The sequence below is a fragment of the Stomoxys calcitrans genome, chromosome 2 (assembly GCF_963082655.1).
Source record: "Stomoxys calcitrans chromosome 2, idStoCalc2.1, whole genome shotgun sequence".
In the NCBI taxonomy this organism is placed as follows: Eukaryota; Metazoa; Arthropoda; class Insecta; order Diptera; family Muscidae; genus Stomoxys; species Stomoxys calcitrans.
The window spans coordinates 96563567-96580442 of NC_081553.1; the positions used below are offsets into that span (position 1 = coordinate 96563567).

The 16876-nt window shown below is 36.5% G+C and overlaps 1 protein-coding gene across 1 annotated transcript in view; it reads left to right on the plus strand.

The window, feature by feature from the left end:
- Positions 1-16876, plus strand: part of LOC106095781 (vacuolar protein sorting-associated protein 72 homolog) — a 223551-nt gene that overhangs the window by 164174 nt on the left and 42501 nt on the right. The window contains exon 3 of the mRNA XM_059363291.1: positions 11978-12009. The gene's annotated coding sequence lies outside the window, so the exon portion shown is untranslated. The remainder of the gene's footprint in view (positions 1-11977; positions 12010-16876) is intronic.

Sequence of the window (16876 nt, forward strand, 5' to 3'; positions counted from 1 at the left end):
AGACCGATCGGCCGATTTAGGGTCTTAGGCCCATAAAAGCCACGTTTATTACCCGATTTTGCCGAAATTTAAGACAGTGAGTTCTGCTAGGCCCTTGGACATCCTTCGTCAATTTGTCTCAGATCGATCAAGATTTGGATATAGCTGCCATATAGACCAATCCTCCTATTTAGGGTCTTAGGCCAATTAAAGCCACATTTATTATCCCATTTTGCTGAAGTTTGGGACAGTGAGTTGTGTTAGGCTCTTCGACATTTTCCGTCAATTTGGCTCAGATCGGTCAAGATTTGGATATAGCTGCCATATTTAGGGTCTTAGCCCCATAAAAGCCACATTTATTATCCGATTTTGCCGAAATTTGGGACAGTGAGTTGTGTTGGGCCACACGACATCCTTCGTCAATTTGGCCCAGATCGGTCCAGATTTGGATATAGCAGCCATATAGACCGATCTCTCCATTTAAGGTTTTGGGCCCATAAAAGTCGAAATTTGGGACAGTGAGTTAAGTTAGGCTCCTTGGCATGCTTCTGCACTATTGGTGTAGATTTGGATATAGCTGCCATATTGACCGATCCCTCGGTTTTAGATTTTGGGGGCATAAAAGGCGCATTTATTGTCCGATGTCGCTGAAATTTGAGACAGTGAGTTGTGTTAGGCTCTTCGACGTCCTTCTTTAATTTGACCAAGATCGGTCCAGATTTGAATATAGCTGCCATATAGACCGATCTCTCGATTTAAGGTTTTGGGTCCTTAAAAGGCGCATTTATTGTCCGATTTCGCCGAAGTTTAGGACAGTGCCTAGTTTTAGGCTTCTCGACATTTTTCTGCAACTTGGCCCAAATCGGTCCAGATTTGGATATAGCTGCCATGTAGACCGATATCTCGATTTAAAGTCTTAGCCCCTAAAAGGCGCATTTATAATCCGATTTCACTGAAATTTGGCACAGTGACTTATGTTAGGTTTTTCGACATCCGTATCATATTGTATATGGTTCAGATCGGTTTATTTTTAGATATAGCTACTAAAAAGACCAATATTTTGTTATACACAATTGAACAATGACATGTACTTATTAGTACTTGGTCCAAATCGGAACATATTTCGATATAACTGCTATGGGACAAAAGGTATGAAATTTTCACCGGATTTTGATGAAAGGTGATTTACATATATACCCGAGGTGGTGGGTATCCAAATTTCGACCCGTCCGAACTTAACACCTTTTTACTTGTTCTCTTTCAGAAACTGTTTCTAAATTCTATTCAATCATGATTGTAATCTTAATTTTTCTGGTTGTTTATGAAGTATAATCGGGAGATCAGTTTATTATATGGGCGCTATATCAATCATGGACCAAAATGGCCCATTTACAAACCCAACCGACCTATACTTATAAAGTAAGTATTTGTGTTAAATTTCAAGCGCTTAGCTTTACTCTTACGAAAGTTAGCGTGCTTTCTATAGAAAGACAGACGGGCGAACATGGCTAGATCGACTTAAAATGTTTGTACTTTATGAGGTCTTGAACCAATATTTCGATGTGTTGCAAATGGTATGATGAAGCCTTTTTCTTTAATTGACACATTGCCAAATAATTGTCCTCGAGTATCTTGTGTCTATTAGAACTTCTCAAATATTTTGAACATACTCTTAATCATTTACAATAAATGGCAATTATAAATAACTAATTGCTTTTTATCATCCTTTTTTCGCCAATTTCAAAATGAAAATGGGAAAAAAGAGCTCTTATCTTCACAAGGGAATTTCTGTTTGATTGGAAATGTGATTTTTCATATAATCATCAGTTTTTCCAGAGTTTGCCTAGAGAAGCACACTTGTAGTCAATGAAACGTTAGGAGTGCAGGTCACGGCAAAACACATTCTATGATTCGCCTCCCTAATACCCCGCATCATTTTGATGTGGTAGTTGGTCAGCGTTGATGTTGTGAATTCTCTTCCATGGGCCAATTGTTGACTTTCCACTTGACCATGATTATTCTTTGACTTGGCATGAACATTTTGAAATGCTCAGGAAAAAAAATATCTCTGCGGCTGAACGTCTAGCTGAGTTGCATAGTTTGTCTTGGTTTTGAAACCATTGATAATAGTTGCGAAAGTGGTTGTTGGTGGTAAATGCAAGGGTTCACATATGGGCCATTGTAAATTTGTTTACAGTAAATGATTTTGGGAAACCATTTTTCTTTATTGAAATTTTTTTTAAAACAAAAACATTAGAGTTTTTGTACCATACAACACCACTGTGGTACAGGGTATTATAAGTTTGTGCATTTGTTTGCAACGCTAAGAAGGAAAAGAGCTAGACCCAGTATACCGATCGACTCAGAGACACTTTCTCATTCGATTTAGCCATGTCCGACTGTCCGTCCGTCCTTCTGTGAGTCCACGAGTACTTGCAATCAAGGTACAGGTCGTATTTGTTTTACAATCGACACGAAATTAAACACATGCCACTTTTTTGGCCCAAGGACGAACGCTATTGATTTTGGTAAAAATCAGTTCAGATTTAGATTTAGCTCCAATACATATGTATTGCCTGATTTGCACTTTGATGGCCGTAGTAACTGGAATTTTCAACCGATCTGCACAAAATTTGGCACGGATGGTTCTGTAAAATCGATTCAGATTTAGATATAGCTCCCGTATATATGTATCTATCGATTTGCACTTTAATGGCTGTAGTAACTACAATTTTCAACCGATTTGCACAAAATTTAGCACGGATTTTTATACCCTTCACCACCACTGTGGAACAGGGTATTATAACTTTGTGCATTTGTTTGCAACGCTTAGAAGGAGAAGAGCTAGATCCACCGATAAGTATACCGATCGACTAAGAATCACTTTCTGTTTCGATGTCCGTCTGTCTGTCTGTCCATGTATTCTTGTAATAAAGGCACAGGTCGCATTTGTTGTCCGACTATCATAAAATTTTTCACAAGTCACTTTTTTGATCCAACAACAAACGCTATTGATCGGTTCAGATAAAGGTATAGCTCTCATATGTATCGTTGATCCGATTTGACCTTTTAAGGTCTTTAATATCCATAATTTTGATCCGTTCTTTACAAAATTAAGCATGAGGTGTTTCGTTGGACGTCTTAATACGTGTGCAAAATTGCATCAAAATCAGGTCAGATTTAAATGTAGCTCCCATATATGCCTTTCATCCGATATAGCCTGTTAAGGCTGTAGAAGCCACAATTTTGGTCCGATCTTTACAAAATTTGATATGAAGTGCTTTTTTTGACGTGCAAAATTTTATCAAAACTGGTTCAGATTTAGATATAGCTCTCATATATATGTCTAATCCGATATGCCCTTTTAAGGCTGTAGAAGCCACAATTTTTTTCCGATCTTTACAAAATTTTGCATGATGTGTTTTATTTGACGTCCCAATATGTGTGTTAAATGCGCATCAAAATCGGTCCAGATTGCTTGCTTTTAAAACTGCAGTATCCACAATTTGGGTCACATTGTAAAAACATCTTGCTGTTCTATTCGATATTTCTCTACACTCATAGAAAAAAGTTCGGTTAAAATACCAAACACTGTCTGCCGAATATTAATAGTTAATTTTGTTGCTATTGTAGCAGTAGTTCTGCTATTACAGCAGTAGTACTGCTGAGTAGCAGGCTTACTGCTGAGTAGCAGTCTAACTGCTGAAAAGTTTGTTGTTTGCTGAAAATGACTGCTGCTTAATTATGAAGGGGATGTTAGAAGAAAAAATAGAACATACAGCGGTCAAAAAAAGTATTCATCATTCAATGTTTTTTTTTTAATAAGTCTACAAAAGACAATTGGAATAAAAACATATTAAACTAATGATGCAGTAGTGCTTGTGTGATATATATGTACACAATTTCATTGTTTTTAAAGAAAAAAATAGTATTTATTGGAACAAAAAGTGCCATTTTACAGCTGAACACAAAAAATTAAACAAAAAAAGTATTCATCATTGCAAAAAAACAAAAAAATAAATAACATAATTTAAAAAAATTAATACTTTGTAATTCGACCACCGCGTCTTATAACTTCTTTTAAACGGTTTGACATCGATTGGACTAATTTAGCGGTTATATTTTGGTCTATATTAGTCCATTCCTCCATTATCACCTGTTGCATTTGACTCTTGCTCGAAAAATTGCGCGTTCTCAATTTGCGTTCGAGATGTTCCCAAAGATGTTCAATTGGGTTCAAGTCGGGACTTTGAGGAGGAGTTTTAATGACTTTGGGGCAGTTATACAGCATCCACATCTTGGTATTTAAAGCAGAATGTTTGGGGTCATTATCTTGATAATATTGAAAGTTATTACCAAGCCCAAGTTTTACAGCACTATCTTTTAAATTCCTCTTTAAAATGTCAATGTAATACTTATGATCCATTACTCCATTAATAATTTCAAGATTTCCCGCTCCTGAAGCCGCCATACACCCCCAAACCATTAAACCACCTCCACCATGTTTTACAGTAGCAACTGTGTTTCGTTCTTCAAGCTCTGTATTTGGTTTTCTGTACACTATGACCTTTCCATCGCATCCAAAAAGATTAAACTTGCTCTCGTCTGCAAAAATGACTGTTTTCCAAAATGATTCGGGCTGTTTTACATACATTTTTGCGAAGTTTAGCCTTTTCATTCGGTTTATTTTATTTATAAAGGGCTTCTTACGTGCAGTTCTTCCTCTGTAACTATGCCTTTTGAGTGTATTTCGAATTGTTTGTGTAGTAACTTCCTTCCCTAAATATTCCATAGTGTTTTTACGAAGAATGGTCGCATTTGTCTTCGGAGTTTTCTGAACTTGCCGCACTAGCCAACGCACATCTCCAACTGAAAGTGCTTTTGGTCGACCAGATCTTGGTTTATTGTCAACAGTTTTCGTTTCTGTCCACTTTCTGATGATGGATTGTATAGTAGATCGTGGTCTATTTAATATTTCACTGATAGTTTTTTGAGTTAAACCATTCCTGTGGTGTTTTATTATCAAAACTTTTACCTCATCAGAAACCTCGTTTTGCTTACGACCCATTTTGACAAAAACTACAGCGGTCAAAAAAAGTATTCATCATTAGCAAAATTGATAATAAATTCACTTATTTTGGGTAATTGAAGAAAATTTAAAGTAAACAAATAATGCAGTTTTATGCAATAGTTTATTTTTCGTAATATGTTTTAAAATAAATTCAAAAAATAAATTTAATTAGCGCAAAAAATGCAATTTTATATAATAACACCAAAAACAGAACAAAAAAAGTATTCATCATTGATGTGCTATCATCAAAGTCAAATTCAAATATTATTTGGGAATCCCCCTTTTCTGTTTTATTTAGTAAAGGAGGCTTTGCCCTTGACAGCAAATATTTAATTTCATTGAAAATATAGTTTTTGTCAAAATGGGTCGTAAGCAAAACGAGGTTTCTGATGAGGTAAAAGTTTTGATAATAAAACACCACAGGAATGGTTTAACTCAAAAAACTATCAGTGAAATATTAAATAGACCACGATCTACTATACAATCCATCATCAGAAAGTGGACAGAAACGAAAACTGTTGACAATAAACCAAGATCTGATCGACCAAAAGCACTTTCAGTTGGAGATGTGCGTTGGCTAGTGCGGCAAGTTCAGAAAACTCCGAAGACAAATGCGACCATTCTTCGTAAAAACACTATGGAATATTTAGGGAAGGAAGTTACTACACAAACAATTCGAAATACACTCAAAAGGCATAGTTACAGAGGAAGAACTGCACGTAAGAAGCCCTTTATAAATAAAATAAACCGAGTGAAAAGGCTAAACTTCGCAAAAATGTATGTAAAACAGCCCGAATCATTTTGGAAAACAGTCATTTTTGCAGACGAGAGCAAGTTTAATCTTTTTGGGTGCGATGGAAAGGTCATAGTGTACAGAAAACCAAATACAGAGCTTGAAGAACGAAACACAGTTGCTACTGTAAAACATGGTGGAGGTGGTTTAATGGTTTGGGGGTGTATGGCGGCTTCAGGAGCGGGAAATCTTGAAATTATTAATGGAGTAATGGATCATAAGTATTACATTGACATTTTAAAGAGGAATTTAAAAGATAGTGCTGTAAAACTTGGGCTTGGTAATAACTTTCAATATTATCAAGATAATGACCCCAAACATTCTGCTTTAAATACCAAGATGTGGATGCTGTATAACTGCCCCAAAGTCATTAAAACTCCTCCTCAAAGTCCCGACTTGAACCCAATTGAACATCTTTGGGAACATCTCGAACGAAAATTGAGAACGCGCAATTTTTCGAGCAAGAGTCAAATGCAACAGGTGATAATGGAGGAATGGACTAATATAGACCAAAATATAACCGCTAAATTAGTCCAATCGATGTCAAACCGTTTAAAAGAAGTTATAAGACGCGGTGGTCGAATAACAAAGTATTAATTTTTTTAAATTATGTTATTTATTTTTTTGTTTTTTTGCAATGATGAATACTTTTTTTGTTTAATTTTTTGTGTTCAGCTGTAAAATGGCCCTTTTTGTTCCAATAAATACTATTTTTTTCTTTAAAAACAATGAAATTGTGTACACATATATCACACAAGCACTACTGCATCATTAGTTTAATATGTTTTTATTCCAATTGTCTTTTGTAGACTTATTAAAAAAAAAACATTGAATGATGAATACTTTTTTTGACCGCTGTATATTTTCAATGAAATTAAATATTTGCTGTCAAGGGCAAAGCCTCCTTTACTAAATAAAACAGAAGAGGGGGATTCCCAAATAATATTTGAATTTGACTTTGATGATAGCACATCAATGATGAATACTTTTTTTGTTCTGTTTTTGGTGTTATTATATAAAATTGCATTTTTTGCGCTAATTAAATTAATTTTTTTTTTTTTTTTTTTTTTTTTTTTTTTTTTTCATTTCATTTATTTGCAATCTATTTATAAATACAAAATAATAAGCAAATTTTGTGACACTTAAAATACTAACAGAGTTGCCAAAATTCAGTAACCTTAGCAATACACTATAAAATATTTACATTTCTGACTTAATATAATTTCTTTAAATATTTACATAGTATACTTAGTATTTTTTTTAATTATTTACATAGTTACAAAGGGGAGGTCTAGAATATGATTTCTTTTCAATCTTCTGACTTCATAAGTATCATCTAGTAAGCATATAGCCAAGGCATTACTGTGATTACTTAATCTATTGAGGTAGTTGTTACTTAGTCTTGTTATTTCATTTTTAATTTTTCCTATGCCCAAATCGTTGTGAATACAGTCATTATTCACGAACCAGGGAGCGTTAGTTATCAATCTAAGAGTTTTTGACTGATACATTTGCAAAATTTCTAAATTGGAATTGCTAGCGGTTCCCCATAACTCAATGCCATATGACCACACTGGCTTTAAAACGGTTTTGTAGAGAATAACTTTGTTCTCAAGACTAAGCTGCGATTTAGGACCAATCAACCAGTACATCTTTTTAGTTTTTATGTCCACCTCCTTTCTTTTCGATTTAATATGCTCCTTCCAGTTGAGTCGCTTATCTAATCTAAGACCAAGATATTTTACGCTATCCGATTTAGGAATCAATTCACCATTTAACGTTAAAGGAGGGCAATCATCTTTTTTAAGCGTGAATGTAACGTTTGTCGATTTATCGGCGTTCACTTTTATATTCCACGTTTTAAGCCATTCTTGAATGCAGTTAAGTTGTTTTTGTACTATTGTTGCCGCTTGAACAGGATCTGTGCTAGAAGCCAATATAGCTGTGTCATCTGCATACGTAGCTACTGTAACATTATCGTTAACAGGTATATCAGCCGTGTATAACGTATACAGCAATGGTCCAACGACGCTCCCCTGTGGTACTCCAGAATTGATATTGCCTACCTCCGATTCTTCGCTATTTACAGCTACATAAAAACTTCTCTGGCTTAAATAATCTTTCAGTAATAGATACTGGGGTGCAGGTAACAATTGTTTGAGCTTGAAGAGTAGTCCGATATGCCACACTTTATCGAAAGCCTGTTTTACATCTAAAAAGATGGATGAGCAAAACATTTTATTTTCTAAAGCATTCCTGATGTCATTTACGATCCTATGGCACTGTTCCGGCGTGCCATGATTGTGCCTGAAACCAAATTGATGGTCCGGTATTATGCGTGTTTTCTCCAAAATTGGAATCAATCTCTTTTGAAAAAGTTTTTCAAATAATTTCGATAAAATAGGTAGTAAACTTATGGGTCTATAAGAGCTTAACAAATTGTCAGGCTTGTTCGGTTTTCTGACCATAATAATTTTGGCGTGTTTCCATTGGGAAGGGAAATGTGATACTCTAATTAGAGCATTAAAAAATGTTGTAAGGAAGACGACTCCCTTCTTTGGTAATGACTTCAAAGCTTTGCCATTAATATTGTCATAGCCTGGCGACTTTTTAGCATTTAACTTTGTTATTTCATGCTGGACCTCACAGAAAGTAAATGGTTTTATCGGAGGAGACATTTGACATGGCACATCAATGAAACTGTTTATTTTATCATAGTTTTCAGGAGAACAAAAATTAAAAGGAGTGAAGGTATCCTCCAAAAAGTTTTTATATGCCTCAGCTATATCTTTGTCTGATCTGCACCATGTCCCGTCCATCTTTTTTATAGGAATTATTCTTCTCTGTGGCCGTTTCAAATATTTAGTCGCTTTATACAAATTGTGACCATTATGTTTGGCAGGACTAAGTTCATAGAGGTATTTCCCAACGCTATCATTTCTCATCTGTTTAATGCGTTTCTTAAGATATTGGGCTGCTCTATTGAAATTAGTTTTATCCGATGAGCGCCTCGTTGTTTGCCAAAGTTTTCTTAATCTTCTCTTTTCCTTTATTAGTTTCTTTATTTCAAGTGTTATTTGCACGCTAGATTTCTTATTGTTTTCTTCCAGAGGAGTAGCTTGATATGCGGCCTCGTGGATAAGTTTTACAAAATTCTCTAAGGCGTCATCAATTTCGGTATCAGTTTTAAGTGATATCTTAAGGTTAAGCTCCGAATTAATATAGTTTTGATATCTCTCCAAATTTGTCTTGTACGAAAATAGAGGCTTTTCTGATAGTCTTTGACAGGGAATTGCTCTGTAGTTAAGGAGAATAGGAGTGTGGTCTGAACTCAAATCGTCGCAAACACTTATATCAAGGTATTGTGGAGAAACACCGCAATAAACAAAAAAATCTAGAAGATCTGGTATTTTGTACAGATCGGACGGCCAATATGTAGGTTTTCCTGTAGAAATTGTCTGGTAATTATTCTTGTTGATACATTCATACAACTGTTTCCCCTTAGGGTTATTAAGTCTCGAACCCCACCAAACGTGTTTGGCGTTAAAATCACCTCCAACAATAAACTTGCTTCCAATTTGACCGAAAAAATGTTCATACATACTGCAACTGATACTAAACCTCGGAGGGAAGTATACAGAATATATAGCTATGCTGCTACCATTTTCTAATAAAAGCTTTATTCCTGCAGCCTGAAGAAAACTTTCAGAAATTGCATCAAGTGTTTCATATTTTAAACTAGTTTTGATAAGAATTGCAGCTCCGCCATGAGCTCTATCATCAGGGTGATTTGATATGATAAAATCATAACCTTTTATGCGTAGAAAAGACCTTGATGTCAAATGCGTTTCAGAGACCAAGAATATGTCGATGTTATTCAAATTTAAAAATGTTTCTATCTCATTCAAATGATTGGACATGCCGTTAGCATTCCATTCTGCAATTATAATATCTAATTGCATAATCTTGACATCAACATTGACATCATATTTATTAAGGTATTCGTCAACTCTATTTGTTTTTGCATCATTACTTCAATTTTCTGAAGCAAGTTATTTTCATCTCCTCTTACAGCCTGAGAATAAGACATTGGATTGTGTTGATTTGTACTCGTATAATTTTGAGCATAAAGGTTATTGGTAACGTTTATAGGTTCAATGTTAGCTCTTGGCGTTTTTGAAGTTCTCCTATTTAGAAGATTTTGATAATATTTACAACCTTTATAGCTGGAAGTATGGTTTTCATTACAATGGACGCATTTTGGGGGCGCTGTAGGTATCTTATTGCATTCTGCTGATGAATGGTCAAGGCCACATTTGACACATCTGTAGGGTTTTCGGCAATAAGTTCTTGTGTGCCCAAATTCCTGACATCGGAAGCATTGCACAATATCATCATATTTTCTTGGAGATTCAATAGTAACTATGGCGTTTTCAATTGACCGGATGTTATAAATGTCTTTATTATTTGGCCCTGGGTCAACATCAACATAAAACATTGGTAGGGGTATTTTTGATATGCGGCTGACAATATTTCTCACACTTCGTACTTGGTGTCCGCGTGACAGTAAATTGGCCTTGATATCAGACACATCTGTGGAGTGATGCAGTCCTTTAATAACGACTCTATACGCACGCTCAGGTTTTAGCTGAAAAGTATGATAACTTTTTCCCTCAGATTGAAGGAGCGTGACTACCTTGCGATAACTTTCTACATTCTTAATATTAAGTTTGACCTGACCATCTTTTAAAGATTTGTAGTTAAATTCAGTAGATTCAATACATTTACTTATCTGAGAAATCATTTTATCTATGTTATCAACATGGGGAATGAATATTGGTGGAGGCTTAGGCTGAACGTCTCCAGTGCTGGTAGCATTTACACCGCTGTCGTTGCTAGCATCATTGGCTTCATTTTCTCTGTCGCCGTCGACAGCGAGGCTGCTGTACCGATTTGATACTCCAGGTTCTTCATCGTGGTGAGGCCGCTTCTGTTGAAATATATTTGGTGAAGCAGAATTTCTTCTCTTCTTGCTCGGCACTTTCTGCCAATCAGATTCACCTTCACTACTCTCAGTGAGATTCGGGGCTTCTGTTGTTACATCGTTCATTTTTAACGCTGCTGTTGTCGAGACGAATGTGCATAGGTAAAGTGCATCAATCGTGCACACAATTGATGCACACACTTGATTTCGTTGACTGCTGTTAATGCAATTGTTTTTGCTTAGAAAACAGTTTTAAAAGAAAGATTTTTTTTTTTTTTTTTCAGGGAAATTGTTGTTGTTTTTCGATGGAAACAAACGAAAAAATATTACTTTTTGGAACTCCGCACAGTACGTCTTTATATTTACGCAACTAGACGACAACTCAAATTTATTTTTTGAATTTATTTTAAAACATATTACGAAAAATAAACTATTGCATAAAACTGCATTATTTGTTTACTTTAAATTTTCTTCAATTACCCAAAATAAATGAATTTATTATCAATTTTGCTAATGATGAATACTTTTTTTGACCGCTGTATATGTAAATGTGTGTCCTAGTGGATGTTTATAATCACCATTGAATGTATATTTTCCATAACCCTTTTTCTTTATATTTATTAAAATAAAAAAAGGCAATGACAGTCATGTGCACATTAGTAGAACAATAACAAAAAATGCTAGCTAGCTCAGCCAACATAATTTCTAAAAAAAAAATCAAAAAAATGTCTAAGGAAATCAAAAGAAGTAACTATGTTTGCCAAAACAGCAGCAATATCTGCTTTCCCATTTTCAGCAGACAAAAACTTTTGTTTTAGCAAACATTTTTGCTATTTTGAATAACAAATTTGGTTGAGTGTAAGTATACAAAATTAAAGTCTTTGAAGGTTTAGACATACGTTTATTAAAAGTAGTAGATAGACTCGGTGGTGTGGGGTATAATATAGTCGTCTGCGCTCGACTTTAGCCTTTCCTTACTGGTTTATTTTATTTTCTTATCCCTTGAAACATTGCTGCCCATTTTTATGCCCACCACCATAGGATGGGGCCCCAGATTCGGCCCGGCCGATCTTAGCACACTTTTATTTGTTTTAAAATGTTTTTATGATAATTATTTCTACAATTTTTTATCATAATTCTATCTTTGCAGATTTTTTACAAATTCATCATTTATTCTTTATGGTAAGTCATTTTTCAACTTTGAAATTAAAAAAATTAACCATTTTGCCAAAACGAAATTTCTAATAGTTTTTGACCTTTTTGTTAATACTATTTTTATACTCACCTCTAAATTATATAATTAAGTCAATACTTTAAATATTCATTACTGTTTTTTTTGGGAGTGTATATTTGTATACACTCCACCATAGAATGGGCGTATACTAATTTCTTCATTCCGTTTGTAACACATCAAAATATTTATCCGAGACCCAACAAAATATATATATTCCTGATCGTGTTGACATTCTAAGTCGATTTAGCCATGTCCGCCCGTCTGTCCATCCGTCGGAAGCACGCTAACTTTCGAAGGAATAAAGCTTGGCGCTTGAAACTTTGCACAAATACTTCCTGTTAGTGTAGGTCGGTTGGGATTGTAAATGGACCATATCTGTCTATGTGTTGATATAGCTGCCGTATAAACCGATCTTGGATCTTGACTTCTTGAGCCTTTGAAGTGCAATTATTATCCTATTTGGGTGAAATTTTGCACCAAGTATTTTGTTTTGACTTCCAATGGTCAAAGTCAAACAAATGGTCAATATCGGCTCATAACTTGATATAGCTCCCATATAAACCGATCAAACGATTATAATACTTGAGCCTATAAAGGCCGAAATTCTCATCCGATTTGGCTACAATTTTGTACAACGACTTCTCGTTTAACCTTCAATATACGTGCTATATATGGTCTGAGTCGGTTAATAACCAGACATAGCTCCCACATTTACCTATCTCCAGATATTGCTTCTTGAACCCCAATAGGGTGCATTTCATATCCGATTGGCTGAAATTTTGCACAATGACTTCTACTATGGTATGCAACATCCAAACCAAATATGGTCTGCATCGGACAATAACCTGGCTCCAATAGCATGACAATTTTTTTATACCCACCTCCATAAGATGGGGGTATACTTATCTAGTCATTCCGTTTGTAACACCTCGAAATATTGACCTAAGACCCTAATCGAAATCACGATAACGGTCGAACGCGTTAAGCTAGCCTCTAGAAATTTTTCACAGATGCAAACTATTGATGAAGGTCGTTAAGGCTTGGATCTTATCGGTTCAGATTTGGATATAGCTCACATATAAACTGATCTCCCGATTTGTTCTTGAGCTTCTGAAGCCGCAATTATCATCCGATTTGGCTGAAATTTTGCACAAAATGTTCTGCTGTTACTTCCTACAACTGTGCCAAGTACGGTCCAAACCGGTCTATAGCCTGATATAGCTCTCATATAAACCGATCTCTCGATTTGACTTCTTGAGTCCCCAGAAGCCAACATTTTTGTCCGATTTGGCTTAAACTTTGCACGCAGTGATCAGCGATTACTTCCAACCACTTTGTCAAGTACAGTCTAAATCGGTCTAAAACCTTATATAGCTCTCATATAAACCCCTGGAAGCCACAATTTTTGTCCGATTTGGCTTAAATTTTGCACATAGTGTTCTGCTATTACTTGCTACAACTTTGCCAAGTACGGTTCAAATCGGTGTATACCTCTTTTTTTTTGCTTTGTGCGTTGCTACTGATTGGAGGGTTGTCCTGTATGCCACATTCTTGGTTTCAGTAGCATTTCGATACTCTCTTACCATGGTTTTCATGAAGTGGTCGATAGGTCCAATGCCACTGCGCTATTATATCATCGAGATAAGGAGTGTATTCATGCCGTTTTCATTTATTGTGTTTGTACCTTTCCGACGTCCAGCTACCGTACAGTGTGAGATCCAACGTTTCTCGCTACGCTTAGGAATTTGTGAAACCTTTTTCGCAACAACGTATTGTTAGAAAAGTAGCTCCTCGAGTCGATCTTACGTCTAACGCGCTGAATGAATGCCTTCCATCTATTATAACGCAATCAATTTTGATTCTGAATTCTAGATCGGGGTACAACCATGTCGCCTTGTGTACTTCACTGTGTTGAAATTTGGTGCTGCTTACTACCTTGTTCGTTTCCGCACCGAAGTCTATTAGCCTCAATCTATTTTTGGGGATACCTTGGTGAAGGCTCAATTTTTCCGAACGTAGGACAAAAGATATTCTCCCCTCCTATCTTGCCATTAGTCTCTTAGTACAAGTCTAATGTCATGTGTGAGGCAGCGTTCATATGTTCTCCCTGAGCGCTCATAAAATATATCCTTAGTCTATTCGTCCTTGTCTTCTGTCGTGGCATATGCACAGATCAGTCTGATATTCAAGACTTTAGCTTTTAAGACTTGTGGCAAGTCCCACACGCCGGAGGAAATCTGGAGACGAGTGTTGTAGTCTCCCACTTCACATACAAGCTCATGTCACGTATCACAGCAGCTATAGTTCAACAATGACGACTCTTTAAATACATCGCACTTTCTGTAAGTCGATAATATCAGCCTGATATGTTACTTTTCCAATAGCACTGTAACGTTTCGGGACTCCTTTGAGGTCCTTGATCATCTCTAGTAGTTCTTCCAGCGTCTGTTAGTCTTTCCTGCGAATGTACCACAGAGGAGGCGTTGCGAAAAATTAGCTCAAGCTGCTCTTTTTGAGCGTACCTACTGTGCCGCATGAGGTACTGCATCACGAGCAAACAATCCTTAAAAAGTTTTCGTCGGTTTTGATGGCGTTGAGGAATCTTGTCCACTATGTTTTCGTACAATTAAGGAAAATCTTGCTGGAAAGTAATCCAGTTGGATCACGGCTTACGATTATTTCTATTCCATCTAAGTGCTTTCCGTGAAAGAGTTCCATGAGTCCCTCGACGAAATTCCCATGCCTCCATAGTTCGGTCGTAAAAAATTCACCGCTTCTGGACCAAACCATGACGGGTTCCGTCCACAGCTGAGTGCCTCGTGTCATTCTCTCCACTTGGAACGACAACAATGGCATGGCGGTTTTCCTTACCCTGTTCTGCGGAAGATCGAGGCGCTTGGAGCGCTATTCTACATTCGCCTAATAGGACAAATCTTCTGTCATAGCCAATTAAAGTAAAATATGTTCTGCGGTCAGCAGTTTCTTGCACGGCGTCGTTCTATGGTCTGCGGTATTTCCTATATATTATATTGGGTTGCCTAAAAAGTAATTGCGGATTTTTTAAAAGAAAGTTAATGCATTTTTAATAAAACTTAGAATGAACTTTAATCAAATATATAATTGCCATTTTGTTCGATAACCTTTTGCCATCTTCCTGCCAAATTTTGTATTCCACGCTCATAGAACTTCTGGCCTTTATCTGCAAAAAACTGAACCAAGTGCGATTTTATAGCCTCATCATTGCCGAAAGTTTTACCACTTAAGGAGTTCTGCAAAGATCGAAATAAATGGTAGTCTGATGGTGCAAGGTCAGGGCTATATGGTGGATGCATCAAAAGTTCCCAGCTAAGCTCACTCAGAGTGACCAAAGATGTGTGCGGTCTAACGTTGTCCTGGTGGAATATGGCACCTTTACGATTGACCAATTCTGGTCGCTTCTCCTTGAAGTCTGTATTCAATTTGTCCAATTGTTGACAGTAAACATCCGAATTAATCGTTTGGTTCCTTGGAAGCAGCTCAAAATATACCACACCCTTCCAATCCCACCAAACAGACAACATAACCTTCTTTTGGTGGATATCAGCCTTTGAAGTGGTTTGAGCTGGTTCACCATGCTTGGACCATGATCGTTTTCGACTAACGTTGTTGTAAACAATCCATTTTTCATCTCCAGTTATGATTCGTTTTAAAAACGGATCGAATTCATTGCGTTTAAGGTGCATATCACAAGCGTTGATTCAATTATTTGTTAAATGAATTTCTTTCAATACATGTGGTACCCAAATATCAAGCTTTTTCACCAGTCCAAGACTTTTTATGTGATAATGAACGGTTGATTTTGATATATTTAACTTCTCTCCTATCTCACGCTCAGTTACATGACGATCCAATTCGATTAATGCTTAAAATTTGTCAACGCCGACTATATGAAGAAGCAGCAATTACTTATTCGTCAACCCAATAATATCCCAAGCCTCTCAAAGCGGACTGGTTAGTGGGGGCCAACCAAGGGACGTGATCAGCTTTCTCGCAGTTCTTCGACCATTGCTGGAGTCTCTCATTCGAGCTCCTCTTTCCATAAACTAAAGGCCCAACAGACTTGGAAGTTTTCGGCCATTGTTCCTGCGTGCGTGACTCTCGATAAGTTTGGCTGAGTTCGCCCCTGGTAATCCCTTAAAACACCATCAAATTGGCTCGACCCACATTATTCCTTTCATGTTCTCTCGACCTTCTCGCTAATAAAAGCCCATGCTCGGGCGCCAATTGCAGTCTGCGAAAGATATTGGACATTGCGAGTGCAGACTCGCAAATCATGGTCCTTACATCGTTTGCGGTTTTGTCAATATATGGGAGTCCGTCGCATTTCAGGTAAAAATCGACCGAAAAATATATCTACATTACCGCCATTGAGAAAGATAAATTCATATGGGTGATCACCACTAGAGAACGATACCACCTCGCCGTAGTATGGGGTAAAGTTGTTGCACTATGCTGAATGGCAAATTTGCTGGATATGGTTGGAATATCTCACCAAAACAGAAAACTTACAAATTTTTCACTTTTGCGATAACATTTTAAAAATATCCTTTATATGAGAAATTTTATAGAATTTTTCTTTTGTCTATTTATCATTAGTGATTAGCCCATATGCCTAGGAGCGAATGGCAGGCCATTTGTCCAGAAGTCAATGTGTAGTCATGTATGAAAAACGTTTTCGTTTGTCCGTCCGTTTGTCCCAATTTGTGGTAATTCTCATGACATTCATCCCGCCAGCGCGATACCAACTTCCCATTCATTCATTCATTTGTTCGGTCA